The following is a 15,864-nucleotide window of genomic DNA, read 5'->3' as shown; positions in this document are numbered from 1 at the left end:
AACTTCAGATCAACAACAGCTGTGGTGGTTTCCAGAATTATCAACCTATAGATGCTAAGGACAAAGTGAGAGGTCAGTGCAGTGTGGACTTGGGGATCCAGTAGTTGGGAGTGCGGTAGGCCTTTATCCCCTGGAGGGAGAAGCTGCTGAGGCCAACAGTGCAGCTGCCACCATGTGGCGGCTTCAGCTCCTGGCCTGAAGACTTTAGGGGGACCAAGCGACCAGTCTGAGGGGTAATCTCTCTTGTTTTAACCTTCTTGGATCTGGATTATGGTCTAGGGTGGAGGTCCTGGGGTGTGTGACCTGCTTGCCAGAGCATGTGGAGGCTTCAGAGAGGGCACCCAACTAATACCTTTGGCAGCTGATAAAACCCCAGCATTTGGTACGAAGCTCCCCTGTCTGGTAGCAGAGTCCTACTGTGGCAAAAAGCCCAAAAGTCAAGTAACTGAGTGGCAACATGAGTAAAAGAGAGAAGCAAAACAAACAGAGGAATTCAACATTAGACTCCTATTTTTTGGACAAAAAGGATCAAAGCATGGAACAGGAGGAAGACAATGAAGTCAGAATTCCTGCACCAAAAGCTTCCAAGAAAAATACAAGCTGGTTATAGGCCATAGAAGAGCTTAAAAAGGATTTTGAAAATCAAATAAGAGAAGTAGAAGAAAAATTGGGCAGAAAAGTGAGAATGATGCAAGAAAATTATGAAATAAGAGTCAACAACCTGCCTGAAAAAAATAACACCTTAAAAAATAGACTAACTCAAATGGCAAAAGAGGCTCAAAAAGGCAACGAGGAGAAGAATGCCTTAAAAAGCCAAATTTGCCAGATGGAAAAAGAATCTCAAAAGCTCCCTGAAGAGAATCATTCCTTCAGAATTAGATTGGAGCAAATGGAAGCTAGTGACTATATGAGAAATCAAGATACTATTAAACAGATCCAAACAAATGAAAAAAATAGAAGGAAATGTGAAATAACTCATTGGGAAAACCACTGACCTGGAAAATAGATCCAGGTGAGATTATTTAAAAATTATTGGACTACCTGAAAGCCAGGATCAAAAAAAGAACCTAGAAATCATCCTTCAAGAAATTCTCAAGGAAAATTTCCCTGATGTTTTAGAACCAGAGGGCAAAATAGAGGTTGAAAGAATCTACCAATCTCTTCCTGAAAAAGATCCCAAAAAGAAAACTCCTAGGAATATTATAGCCAGGTTCTGGAATTCCCAGATCGAGAAGAAAATATTATAAGCAGCCAGGAAGAAATAATTTGAATATTGTGGAAACACAATCAGAATAACACAGGATCTGGCAGCTTCTACACTGAAGGATTGAAGGGCTTTGAATATGATATTTCGGAGGTCAAAGGAGCTGGGATTAAAACCAAGAATCACCTACACCTACCTAGCAAAACTGCATATCATGTTTCAGGGGAAAATATGGTCATTCAGTAGAATAGAGGACTTTCAAACATGCTTTTTTTTTTTAAACAATTGGGGTTAAGTAACTTGCTCAAGGTTACATGGCCAGTTATTTCTGGGTGTGGTACTAAGTATCAGAGCCCAGATTCAATCCTAGGTCATCCTGATTCTGGGGCCAGTGCTCTTACTCACTGTGCCACCTGGCTGCCCCATTTTCAAGCATTCTTGATGAAAAAACCAGAGTTGAATAGAAAATTTGACATTGAGATACAAGAAGCAAGAGAAGCATGAGAAGGTAAACAGGGAAAAAAAATCATAAGGAACTTATCAAAGTTCAACTATTTATGCTCCTACATCGAAAAATGATAATTGTAACTTATGAAACTTTTCTCAGTATGAGAATAATTGAAGGGAATAGAAATATGTGTATATATATACACATATATACACACACATACATATACATGTCTATATAGGAGGGTATATGGGTGTATGAATACATATGTGAATGTATATATATGTATACAGGTATACATAGATGGAGGGCACAGGACCAGTTTAATGGGAAGGGATGATACTTAAAAGGTGTAATTAAGAGGTGAGAGAGGAATATAATGAGAGGAGATGGGGAGAGACAGATTGGGGTAAAATTTCTCATATAGAAGAGGTAAGGGAAAATAGTTACAATGGAGGGGAAGAACAGGAACTCAAAAGGGAATGGGTCAATCTTATTTTCATTGAATTTGGCTTAGGGAGGAAATGACATACACAGTAAATATGGTATCTCACCCTACAGGAGAGTAGAGGAAGGAGATGAGAGGGGGGATGATGGAAGGGAGGGCAGGCTGGGGGAGAGGGAAGTTAGAAGTACCCACTTTTGAAAAGGGATGGGATCAAAGTAGAGAATAGAACAAGTGGGAGGTGGGATAGGAGGGAGGGAAATATAGTCAGTCTTTTACAATATATGTACTATGGAAATGTTTTGCATAGCTACACATGTACAACCTATATTGAATTTCTTAGCTTTCCAGTAAGGGTGGGTGACAAGGGAGGAAAGGAATGAATCTGGAATTCAAAGTTTTAAAATCTAATGTTTAAAAAAAATTTTATATATATACTATTATCAATATTATTTTACATGGAAATGGGAAATAAGATATACAGCCACTGGGGCATAGAGATCCAACATGCCCTACTGGAAAGTTGGAGGAGGCATAGGAGAAGATATGGGAGAGAACAGATTTGAGGAGGGGATATCCTGTGGGACTGCTATTTTGGGGTGGTGGGTAGGGGAAAAATGGGGAGAAAATTTGTAACTCAAAATCTTGTGGAAATGAACGATGTAAACTAGAAGTTAATAAAGCTTTTGATAAAAAAAAAATAAAGTGCAAATCTGACCATGTTACTTCCCTACTCAGCAAACTCCAGTGTTTCCCTATTGCTTCCAGCATCAAATACAGAAGACTCGGTTTGGTATTCAAAACCCTTTATAACCTACCCCCCTCCAACCTTTACAGTCTTGTTACACCTTAGTCCTCCCCACACACTCTTTGATCCGATGACACTGGCCTCCTTTCTGTTCTTTGAACGAGATATTCCAACTCCAGGCATTTTCTTGGGCTGTCCCCAATCCCTGAGATGCTCTCCCTTCTCATCCTCCAACTGGTTAAGTTCCCTGGGTTCCTTTAAGTCCCAACTAAAATCCCATCTTTCCCAACACCCTTTTTTTCTAGTGCCTTCTCTTTTTTATTCCTATTTATCCTGTATATAACTTGCTTTGTATCTATATTTGTCTCCCCTGTTAGATTGTAAGTGTCCTGAAGGCAGGAACTGTCTTTTGCCTTTTTATGTGCATAGTGCTTATCATAGTACCTGGTATATAGTAGGCACTTAATACATGTTTATTGATTGATTGCATTCTAATGATTTTTTTTTAATCTTCAGTATAGAGATCTTAGGAGGGTTTGAGATGGGACCAGAGTCATGTGGTTCCCTATTACTTCCTGGAAATGGAGGAGTTCTCTGATTCCTCTAGGCCTTGAGGTAGGTCTTCACTAACTATTTCAATAGTACAGAAGATTTTGGCATATCAGCTTGTGGGAACTGTAAGTTCTCCAGATGACAAGTAGAGGGTTGCAAGTAGAAAGTTGCACTCTGGAATGGGTACAAATGCTAACTAAAAAGAAACTATCTCTAACACATGCCACAGATGTTTCAGTTTTTCAGTTCCCAGAGATTCCAGGGCAATAATTGGCTAGATGGGACGGTGAGCACAGAATCAAAATGCTTTCAGGATAACTGAAATCTTTTATCTATAGTCCCAGGAACTAGAGTGTTACAAAATAAACCTTCTTCAACAGAGCTGAGATAAGCATTATTGGAATTTTGGAAACAAGGAGAGATTTTCCCAGAAGTTTAGGAGTATAAGGCAATAATAATAGGCATGAGACTATGTAGGTAAGTGGATAGAATAAATCACCAGAAAGAACTGAGCTCACAGAGTTCTTTCATTTCTAAATAACTTGACTACTGCCAAGGGGAAAGACCTTGAAGCATGTTCTTTTGTAGAAAGGACAATTTAGTCTTTGCTTTAAGGAGTTACAGCACGACTTGATACATTTCCAGCAAGCAATGTCAATTAATTCACTAGAAGGAAGGATAGTTTGCAGTTTTAAAATCCCTAAATAAGACAGGTCTTTTCATACATTGTGTATAGTGTTAAGTAAACCAGGCACTATTGAAGCCAATGTGGCAGCCATAGTTTTGTTGGCACTCTCATAGGTGGAAAACCTCAAAGACTGCATATTCTAGCAGGAAGAGAGAGCTCCTCAGCACCTGGCTATTTCTAGTTTTCCCTCCTTTTCTGTCTCTTCATCTTTCAACTCTTTCAAAGAAAGCCACTATAAATGTTATCAGATTAGAACAATCTCTCCACTGTGCAGAGGCAGCCTGTGGAGAGAGTAACCTCTCAGCAGCCCAGGCTACCCTCTCTGATCCCAGCTACTTCTGATCCCATGTGGTAGAGGAAGCTCTTTACAACAAGGAAATCACAGATTGGGTCAAAATCTCCACAGTCACAATTTTGTCCATAAGGCTGACAGACGAACCTCTTATCCTCAGTAGAGTTCTACTACAGTAATGCTTCTTTCTGGCAGCTAGGTGGCACAGTGAAGAGAGTGCTGATCTTAGAGTCAGGAAGACATGAGTTCAAATCCAGCCTCTGAGCTTACTAGCTGTGTGACCCTAGGCACAGCCTCTTTCTGCCTCAGTTTCCTCGACTGTAAAATGGGGATAATAATAGCACCTATCTCCAAGGGTTGTTGTGAGAAACAAATGGGATAATATTTGTAAAGCTCTTGGCATAGAGTAGATGTTTAATGAATGCTTGTTCTTCCCTTCCCCCTGCTTCTGATTCATGGCAATGTTCTGTAACCTCCCAGGCTGTATGATTATGCCCTTTTAGATTCAAACTACTCAAGCCTCAGGCAAATGCTATTATTCTCTTAGAGTCAGACCAGCTGGACCACATACCAGGTGGCCCACGTACATCACATTCTTTGATCTGTTCTTTCCACCTGCCTCACAGATCCACATGGGCGACCCTACAGAGAGTTTCCATAAAACACTTCTTGCCTCTGGAATCTGACTAGGTGGTCCCTGAGGACTGTTCAGGCAGTTTTGTGACACACTTCTTCTTCACCAAGGGTCTCCAGGACTCTTATCTGGACTAGGGTGAGTGACTTTCTTTTATCTCTTCTGAAATTCAAGGGAAGACAACATTCCTCCTGAAGCTATTCGCATGCTGCCATTTTATAGGACTGAAGATAAAACACTCTAACTGCCCTTTGTTGATCCTTTCCACTTGTTTCTGCCATGAAGATTTCTCATGCATCTTTGATACACATCAAGGATACACCCAAAAAACCCTGGTGGGTGAGAGGGGATCAAGTAGGTTAGTCTTCTGCCAGTACTCTTGCCATCAAAGCAGAGTCCTTCTCTCCTTATACAAGTCTTCTATGTCAGATAGAAGTGGCAAAAATGGACACTCCCTTTTTATTTATATTTTATGTGGAAAAGCTTCAATTGTTTCTCCATTAAATGTAGCATAACTCCTGATTTCAAATATAATATTAAAAATACTTTGATTTTTATATTTAATTTAAAAATAACCAATATAGTTTATCAAAGGCTTTCTAAGCATCTAACCCTGAAATCCATATTTTTTCCCTCTTGTTTATATAATTTATTACAAAGTTCTACTCTGATGCCTCAGGATGGCATGAAAATAGCTCTGGGTTCTCAAAGGCTATATTGGCAGAACCCAATTTTTGGTAGATTCTACTATGCTGGAAAAGCTCTAAAGATAGCCCTGGGAATAGACTCTATTTCCAGAGTGCTATCTTTATTAATTACAGAGAGACACATCACTAGCAGGCTGGCCATATGGTGATGAAAATTTTTGGTGATAATGGCAAATGCAACATGAAACAGAACAGAACAGAAAACAGACTTCATTCCTGTATGGTCCCCTTTTGCTTCTGCAGTGCCAGTGGCAGAATGGTAGGCAAAGGGGACAGAGGGTATTATTACAAATCACAGTTTTATACCATCAGTAAACTTACTATTGGCATTTTAAATATGAAGATCTTTATCCTATGACCAGCCAGTGGACATCTTACTGGAGAGGCTGAATCATATCCTTAGTACAGGCCTTCATTTTCATCTCATGCCTAGAATGTTGCAATAAATTGCTAGTTGCTTTCCTTGCCTCAAGACTTTCTCCACTCTAGACTGTCCTCTTTCTGAGCTGTCAAAGTGATCTTCCTAAAGCTCAGATCTGACCATATTGCTCCCCTATTCAACAAACTCCAGTGGTTCCTTAATACCCCATGCAAATATATGTAACCCCTGGTCCCCACCTGCCTGGAAGGCTAGGTATATTACATTTATCATGCATCCACCAAGGTTCTCCAGTACCCATAATGAGGATTGACAGGTATCTAATTTCATCATCATTGACTCCAGGTCCCATTGATGGTGTCCTGGTTTACCCCATTCCTCAGTTCCATTTAGCCATTTAAAAGTCAGATCCTCTTTTAAAAAGAAACATTTACTTCAAAAGGTATAATCAAAGATAGAAACTTACTTCCTCAACACACAGGATTTAATCCTTCTTCCCTTCTTGTGCTCTATAAAGCACAGTCTCACTTTCAAGTCCAAAAACTTCCTCAGTCTAGAGTCCCAGGCACCCTAGTTTCTCAGGGCTACCCTGCCAGGCTGACTGGCTGCACTCTTCTACCTGTAATTCTGGCTTCAACCTGGCCATGGCTAGAACTCCTAGAGCTTACCATTTATACCTGAAACTGAGAAGGAAAAAAAAAACCCAGAATGGAAACAAGCCCCTCCATTACCCCCAGGCCCGTTTCTTGAAACTGGGGTAAAAGAGAGGGAGAGCAGGGAGAGCAAATCCTTCCCTGTTAACTAGTTCAGTTCTTGACATCCTTGCTGTGGGTGAACTATGATTTTCACCCTCTGGAAGCAGCAAGAAAAACGACATAGGAAAGAGCCTTAGCCTGAGAGAGAGCAGCTGTCTGTTTAGCCAGTTTTAAAGATTCAGTCTCTCTGGATACATGGTCAAAGATTACCCCCACCTATGTACCAGAGACATAGTGCCTCCAGATTAGGTGATCTGGGCATGCCCAATTAAACCTCCTTACATGTAATAGCCTTTGTTTTTTTAAGCCCTTCATAACCTGAACTCTGCTCACTTTTCTCATCTTCTTATACCTTACTCCCTTCCACATACTCTGGAATCCAGTGAGATTGATATCCTTATTGTTCCTTAAATAAGACATTCCATTTCCTGACTCATTATGTTTTTACTGGATTCATCTCATGCCTGGAATGCTCTCTTTCCCCTTCTCTAACTCCTAGGTTATGTCAAATCTCAACTGAAATTCCACCTTCTGTGGAGTTTTTTTAACTTTTATTTTTTCAGATCCAAATTCTCTCCCTCTCCCTATCCCATCATTACCCATTGAGAAGGCAAGAAAAATAAAGCACATTACAAATATGTACAGTCATGCAAAACAAATTCCCAAATTTAGCCAAGAAAGGAAGGAAGGATGGAAGGATGGAAGGAAGGGAGGGAGGAAGAGAGAGAGAAAGAGAGAGAGAGAGAGAGAGAGAGAGAGAGAGAGAGAGAGAGAGAAGGGAAGGAGGGAAGGAAGGAAGGAAGAAAGAAGGAAAGAAAGAAAAAGAAAATTAAGGAAGGATAGATGCTTTGATTTCTACTCATCATTTCTCTATCTGGAGATGAATAGAATGATTCCTCATAAATTCTTTGTAGTTGTGGGTCAATATGTTGATCAAAGTTCCTAAGTCTTTAAGTGGTCATTATTTTTACAATATTATTATTATTGTATAAATTGTCCTCCTGGTTCTACTAATTTCATTTTGTATCAGTTCATGCAAGTTTTCTCAGAAACCATCCTCTTTATCATTTCTTAAAACACAATAGTATTCTTTTATGTTTAGATACAATAGGAAGCTACAGTAGTGCCACAGCCATGGCCATCTGCTATGCCATGATTGTGGTCCTCAATAAGAGCCACAAAGTCAGGAAGAATGTTTTGAATGCCTGATACTGCTGTCACCATAGGTGCTTGACCAAGCACACCAAGGTTGTGAGAGATATAATTTGGGAATTTTGTGGGTTTGCCCCTGAAGAGAGGCGGGCCATGGAATTGTTAAAGGTCACCAAGGATAACCAAGCTTTTAAGTTAATTAAAAAAAAAAAAAGGTTAAGAACTCACATCTGGGCCAAGAGGAAGAAAGAAGACTCAGCAACATTCTGGCTGCCATGAAAAAGGCTGCTACCAAAAAGGACTAAGTTGGACCCTGCTTCCCTTCCCTACCTACCCAATAAGAATTTGACAAATTAAAAAAGAATACCATAACTTGTTTGAGCATCTTCCTAGTTTCCAGTTCTTTGCTGCCACAAAAAGATCGCTAGAAATATTTTTATTGTACATATTGACCTTTTTCTTTTTATCTCTGGGGTAGAAACCAAGTAGCAATATCACTTGGTCAAAGAGTATGCCCAAGTTTAATAGCTTCTTGGGCACAGTTTCAAATTGCTTTCCAGCATGGTTGGACCAATTCACCATTCTACCAACAATGCCTTAAAAGTATCTGTTTTCCTGCAGCCCCTCCAGCATTTTTCATTTTCCTTTTTTTTTGTCAACTTAACCAATCTTATGGGTATGAGGCAGTACTGCAGAGTGGTTTTAATCTGTATATCTTTAATTATTAGTGACTTAAAGTGGTTTTTTTTTAATGGCTATTGATAATTTGGGTTTTCTCCTCTGAAAGCTGTCTATTGTCCCTTTGACCACTTATCAATTAGGGAATGACTCTTATTCTCATACATTTAACTCAGTACCTTATATGTCTTAGAAATTAGAACTTTATCAGAGAAACTTGCTACAAAGAATTTCCCCCCAATTCCTTGTTTCTGCTCTCATTTTAGCTGCATTGGTTTTGTTTGTGCAAAGACTTTAAAAATTTTATGTAATCAGAATTATCCAATTTACTTCCTGTTAACCTCCCTATCTTTTGTTTAGTCATTAATTCTTCCCTCGTCCTTGTGTTGGCAGGTAATTTCTGCCATGGTCATCTATTTTGCTAATAATGTTACCCTTTACATCTAAATTATGTACCCATTTCAATATTATATTGTTGTGTGGCATGATATATTGGTCTCTATCTAATTTCTGTTAGAATATTTTCCAGTTTTCCTAATGTTTTTTTTTTTGTCAAATTGTGAGTTCTTGCCCCAATAACTGGAATCTTTGGATTTCTCAAACACTAGGTTACTGACCTGATTTCCTTCTGTATATTGTGTACCTAAATCTGTCCCTCTCTATATTATAACTAGTGCCAACTTTTTATTTTATTTTGGTGGGCAATTGGGGTTAAGTAACTTGCCCAAGGTCACACGGCTAGGTTTTTTGTGCGTGTGTGTGTTAAGTGTCTGAGGCTGGATCTGAACTCAGGTCCTCCTGACTCTGGGGCCGGCACTCTACTCACTGTGCCACTTAGCTGCCCCCCAGCTTGTTTTGACAGTTATTACTTTGTAATATAGTTTGAGATCAGATACTCTTAAACCCCCTTCCTTCTCATTTAAAAAAATAAGTTCCGGGGCAGCTAGGTAGCACAGCGAGTAAGAGCATCAGCTCCAGTGTTGGGATGACCTGGGGATCAAATTCAGGCTCAGACACTTAGCACCCACCCAGAAACACCTGGCCATGTAACCTTGAGCAAGTTACTTAATCCCGATTGCTTAAAAAAAAGAGTTCCCTTGATATTCTTGGTCTTTTGTTCCTCCAGATGAATTTTGTAAATTTTTTTTTGTAGCTTTATAAAATAGTCCTTTGGTAGTTTGATGGTATGGTGCTGAGTAAGAAAATTAATTTAAGTAGTGTTATAATTTTTTAAAATATTGGCTTGGTCAAATCATGAACAATTAGTATTTCTCCAAGGATTTTGATCTGCCTTTATTTCTATAAAGTGTTTTGTAATTGTGTTCATTTAGTTGCTGTGTATATCTTAGCAGACGAACTCTCAAGTATTTCATAATATCTATATGTTATTTTAAATTGAATTCTTAATTGTATCACTTCCTTCTGGATTTTGTTGGTAATGTAAGGAAATATGAATGATTCACATAGGTTTATTTTATATCCTTCAATTCTGTTGAAGTTGTTAATTGTTTCTTTTAATTTTTTAGTTGACTCCACTAGGATTCTCTAGGTCAACCATCATATCATTAGTAAAAAAAAAAAATGTTATAGTTTTGTTTCCTTTTTGTCCATGTTTATTCTTTTAATTTCTTTTTCTTGTCTTATTGCTATAGGTAGCATTTCTAGTACAATATTGAATAGTGATGGTGATAATGGACATCCTTCTGTTATTCCTGATCTTATGTGAAAGGTTTCTAACTTGTCCCCATTATAGATTGGGTTTAGATAGATACTACTTATTCTTGTAAGAAAAGCTCTATTTATTCCCATCCTTTTTGGTGAGTTTTTTAAGCCCCACCTCCTGCAAGAAGTCTTTCCCATTCTTCCTTAATGCTAATATCTTCTCTCTTTGATTATCTCCAATTTATCCTTTATATATCTTTTTGTACATAGTTATTTGCATGTTGTCTCTTCCATTAGGTTATGAGTTTTTTTCAGGGCTGGGATTTTGGTTTTGTTTGTATCCCTAGTGCTTAGCACAGTGATTGGCATATAGTATATGCTTATTAAATGCTTATATTTTGATTTGACCTTATAAGTTTGACATTGTTTTAATAAGCAAAACAAGAGGAAGCAACTTGCAGCTAAAAGGAATGATGGTCTACAGGTACTCTTTGGAAAGGAAAAGAAAGGTTTTTTCATGTGTCCAGAGGCTACAAGAAACATTATTTTATGGGACTTTGAGTTATCACATATCATAGTAATAATGGTAAATATTTGCAAAAAGATGACTATGAAAATAGTTGCACCAACTGAGGACAAAGTGGTAGAGGTCTACTCTACTGCTACAAAGTAGTAGAGGTCTACTCTCATGGTAATTTCCTTAAAAAATTCCATATATCCTTTAATACTTCTTTTTCGTTTGTTGCTGTTGTTTAGTAATGCCTGACTCTTTATGATCCAATTTGGGGTTTTCTTGGCAAAGATACTAGAATAGTTTGCCATTTCCTTTGGCAGTTCATTTTATAGATGAGGAAACTGAGGAGAATAGGGTTAAGTGACTTGGCCAGTTAAGTGACACAGCTAGTAAATGTCTGAAGCTGGATTTGAACTCAGGTCTTCCTGACACCAGGCCTGGGCTCTATCCACTGTACCATCTAGCTTTGCTAACATTTAATTCAAAGGTGGTAAAAGATGAGAATGAGGAGAAATATGTAGAAAAGTGTGATTGTAGAAAAAGAAATTAGAGAGGTCAAAGGCTTGTAGATTCTACAGAAACCTCCCACTTCATAAAAAAAACAACACACAACTTTAAAAAAAAAGAATTGGCAAAAAAAAAGCTGGGGGAATAGCTAGGTGACACAATGGATAGAGCACCAGTCCTGGAGTCAGGAGGACCTGAGTTCAAATGTGGACACTAGCTGTGTGACCATGGGTAAGTCACTTAACCCCAATTGCCTTAGGGGGAAAAAAAGAATTAGCAGTGTTGGATGCTACAAAAAACAAAATTGACTACATTTTAACAGATGGGAAAAGACTTGTTATAGATGTGGAAGTTATCACTGAATCTGCTGTCTAGGTAGAATCAGACCAAATATTTACTTGACAGAGATAAGATCGAAATTTATTAAAAAGAGGAGGAGGAGGAGGAAGAGAAAGAGTAATGAGAAAAAGATGTGTTATAAAATTTAAATATTTTAACTCTGCATCATGTAAATGACTTTTTTTTTTTTTTGCTTTTTGGAGGGCAATTGGGGTTAAGTGATTTGCCCAACGTCACATGGCTAGTTTTTGTGTTAAGTGTCTGAGGCTGTATTTGAACTCAGGTCCTCCTGACTCCAGGGCTGGTGCTCTATTCACTGCACCATCTAGCTGCCCCTGTAAATGACTTATTTTTATTTATTTATTTATTTTTAAAGCAATTGGGGTTAAGTAACTTGCTCAAGGTTATACGGCCAGGTGTTTCTGGGTGAGTGCTAAGTGTCTGAGCCCAGATTTGATCCCAGGTCATCCCAACTCGGGCCGGTGCTATTGCTCACTGTGCTACCTGGCAGCCCTGTAAACGACTTATTAAAAACAAAAATGGGAAATGGACAAAAGAAAAATCTAGACTTACTATAATAACCACAACCAGAAATTTAGCTAATATAAATTAATTACTACAGGTCCATGATTCTCTCCTAACTTCTAGTCTTACATCTCCAATTGGCCGTTAGACATTTTGAAATGGATATCCTGTAGACATCTTAAACTCAACAGGTCCAAAGCAGAATTCATTGTCTTTTCTCCTTCCTTAAACTTCCCCTTTTCTAGACTTTCCTATTTCTGTGGCTGGTACCACCCAGTCAACCTAGTCAACCAGGCTCACAACTTTGGGGTATTCTTGGCTCTTCACTGTCTCTCATATCATGCAGGTAGAGTTCCAGGCCTCAAATCAGAAAAACCTGAGACACTTACTACCTGTGTGATCCTGGACCAGTCACTTAACCCTGTTTGCCTCAGTTTCTTCACTTGTAAAATGAGCTGGAGAAGGAAATGGCAAACCATTCTGATATCTTTGCTAAGAAAATCCCCAAAAGGGGTCACAAAGAGTTGGATACAATTGAAAACAACTAAATAACAACAACAATAACAGCAAGGAGTCCAAAAGAGTGCAGAAAGCACCTTAGTCAGCAGAAAGCTTACTTATTTGCCAAATGGAGAGAGATGGCTGACAAAGGCAATATCCAGTTGGAACATAAACTCATCTGTAAAATCTCACAAAGAAGGATTATTGTAAGTAATATGATGTAATAAATATGAGAAAAGCAATGGAGGGTTAAAATAGTTTAAAGAAAGCTTGGAAAAAGTCATCCCAATGATTATTCAAGTATGAAAATGGAAGAACTCCAAACAGAAGAAAAATGGAAAAGATTTGCAAGAGCCTTTTCAATAAACTCTTTTCTCTCAAGACTAGCAAAACCATCATGCTCAGACCCTAATGTCACAGTCCCTAAGGTACTTATAGAGGTGAATAAAGACAGGAAAAATAGCTATTTGGACCAAATGTATACAGAGATCTGTGCTAGGCAAACAAACATTAAGGCATTAAAGACTGATATATAAAGTATCTAAAGGAGGGAAAGCTATCAAAGGCATGGAAAAATTGATGGACCAATACAAAAACAAAAGATGATCAAGAGAATGTCAATGATGAGTGATCTCTATGTCTACTCCCTTTCACCCACACAAAATCTTTTTGAGTCATCTATACACAAATCAGTGACATCCTTGATGAGGACATTAGTGGTGCACTAACTGGCTTTCACCAACAGCTCTCAACAGTGGGTCACATTTTCCCACAATTAACTAAAAGATTTAGAGAATATAAGATTCTGCTGTGCTCATTGTTTGCTATATATGAAAAAGCATTTGATTTGGTATAGCAAAATGCTGCCCTACAGGCACTTATACAGCAATATGTCTTCCATTCATGCACAAAGATCATTTTAAGATTGCTTGAAAGGTTTTACATGATCCTCTGATAATAAATATCAGGCAAAACATAAAACAGGGAAATACATGTTCACCAAAAGTAGGGTTTTTTGGCCACTGTGATGGAAGATGCCCAGTCCAGGTTGAGGAGGGATTTCTTGTGGATGGTGAGGCTCTCCAGATACTTCTGCTAGAAGCTTTTCAATACCTAAATTCTGAATGACTGTTTTTTAGTTTTCCCAGCATTTTTTTTCCTGAATAATGAATCCTTACTCCTGTAGTGTGAGTTTTTGAGTTTATCAAACATTATGTCACTGTGTTCATTTGGTTCTGTATGTTGTAGACCTAATTTGTTCCACTGATTGACTATTCCATTTTGTGGCCAATACCAGATTATTTTGATAATTACTGCTTTGGAGACCAGTTTGATATCTGGTACTTTTAGACTTCCTTCTTTCCCACTTTTTTTTCATTATTTTTCTTGAGATTCTTAACGTCTTATTCCTCTACATAAATTTCATTTTAATTTTTTTCCAGCTCTATAAAATAATCCTTTGGTAGTTTGATTGGTATGATATTAATTAAGTAAATTAATGTAGATAGTATTGTCATTTTTATTATATAGGCCTGTCATATTCATGAGTAATTTACATTTCTCCACATATTTATGTTTGTCTTTATTTCTGTAAAGTATTTTGTAGTTGCAGTCATAGAGTTTCCTTGTATATCTTATATTAATTGACTCCCAAGTGTCTCATACAGTCTGTACTTTAAATGGAATTTCTCCTTTTGTTTCTTCAGACTGGGTTTTGTTTGTAACATGCAGAAATGCTGATGACTTATTGTGAATTTATTTTTTACACTGCAATTTTGCTAAATTTATTCCTTAAATTAATTTTTAGTTAACTCAGGGTTCTCTAGAAAGATCATCATATTATTTGCAAAAAGTGGTAGCTCTTTCTTCTTGGTTTGTATTTGTCTCCTAAATTTCTCCTTTTGTGTGAGTGCTGTAGCTAACATTTCTAGCACTATGTTGAAATGATAGTGTTAGTTATGGGAATCCTTTCTTTGCCCTTGGTTTTATATGAGAGGCCTCTAACCATTCTGTTATATAGAATGTTTATTGCTGGTTTTAGATAGATACTACTATTTTAGACAGATACTACTTTAGATAGATGCTACTATGTTAAGGAAAAGTCATATTTTCCTTATCTTTCTAGTGTTTTTCATTGACACAAATACTGGATTTTGTTAAAGGCTTCTTTTAGCATCTACTCACATAGATGATTTAAAAATATTTTTGCTATTACTGTCATCTCTTTTGTTTATAGTTTCCCTTCCCTTTCCAATCCTTCATTATTTGAATAAATCCAACTGGGTCATAGTACTCTTTTTGATATGTTGTACTTATTTACTTATATATTAATTTTTTTGTATTAATGTTTATTAGGTCTATTAATATGGTTTTCTTGATTTGTTTTAACTTGGTTTAGGTATCAAGACCATATTTCTGTTACAGAATGAGTTTGGAAGGGTTTCTTCTTTTTCTGTTTTTGCCAACAGTTTATATAATAATGAATTAATTTTTCTTTGAAAGTTTGATAAAATTCACATGTAAATCCATCTAGTCTTGGAATTTTTTTTCTCCTTTAGAAGTTTATTTGTGACTTATTCAACTTATTTTTTCTGATGCTGGGCTAAATTATCTATTTTTTGTGTTAATTTGGGTATTTTATTTTTTTGTAGGTATTTGTCCATTTAGTCTAAGTTATCAGTTTGGGTTGGTTTTTTTTTTGCTTTTTTGGAGGGAGGAAGGGCGATTGGGGTTAAGTGATTTGTCCAAGGTCACATGGCTAGTTTTGTGTTAAATGTCTTAGGTCGAATTTGAACCCAAGTCTTCCTGATTCCAGGGCTGGTGCTCTATTCACTACACCACCTAGCCTGCCACAGTTATCAGGGTTTTTAGCCTTTAATTGACAAAATAGTTTCTCCTTTACTGCCCTTTCAATTGTTGTGATTTCTTATTTTTCTTTTTTTTTTTAATGTAAACAATTTAGTTTTACTCTTTTAAAATCAGACAGGTTGTTTTTTTTTATTAGTTTTTTTTTCATACTGGTTGTTTATTTTTATTACTTTCTCAAAACAAAACAACCAGTTGTTTTCTTTTACTTTCTTTTTTGTTAATCTCATCTTTAGTTTGAAGAATTTCTACTTTTTTTTGTATAATAT

General features: G+C 37.3%; 1 protein-coding gene across 1 annotated transcript in view; it reads left to right on the top strand.

Moving 5' to 3' along the window:
* Positions 1-5,009: 5,009 nt before the first annotated feature.
* PTBP3 (polypyrimidine tract binding protein 3) overlaps positions 5,010-15,864 on the top strand; it is a 224,898-nt gene continuing 214,043 nt past the window's right edge. Inside the window, exon 1 of the mRNA XM_069085319.1 lies at positions 5,010-5,149. The gene's annotated coding sequence lies outside the window, so the exon portion shown is untranslated. The remainder of the gene's footprint in view (positions 5,150-15,864) is intronic.

This window comes from Petaurus breviceps, unplaced genomic scaffold (genome assembly GCF_028583685.1).
Source record: "Petaurus breviceps papuanus isolate PSGF00001 unplaced genomic scaffold, PetGlider_PUasm1.0 175, whole genome shotgun sequence".
NCBI lineage: Eukaryota > Metazoa > Chordata > Mammalia > Diprotodontia > Petauridae > Petaurus > Petaurus breviceps.
This window is presented reverse-complemented; position numbering and strand designations above follow the sequence as displayed.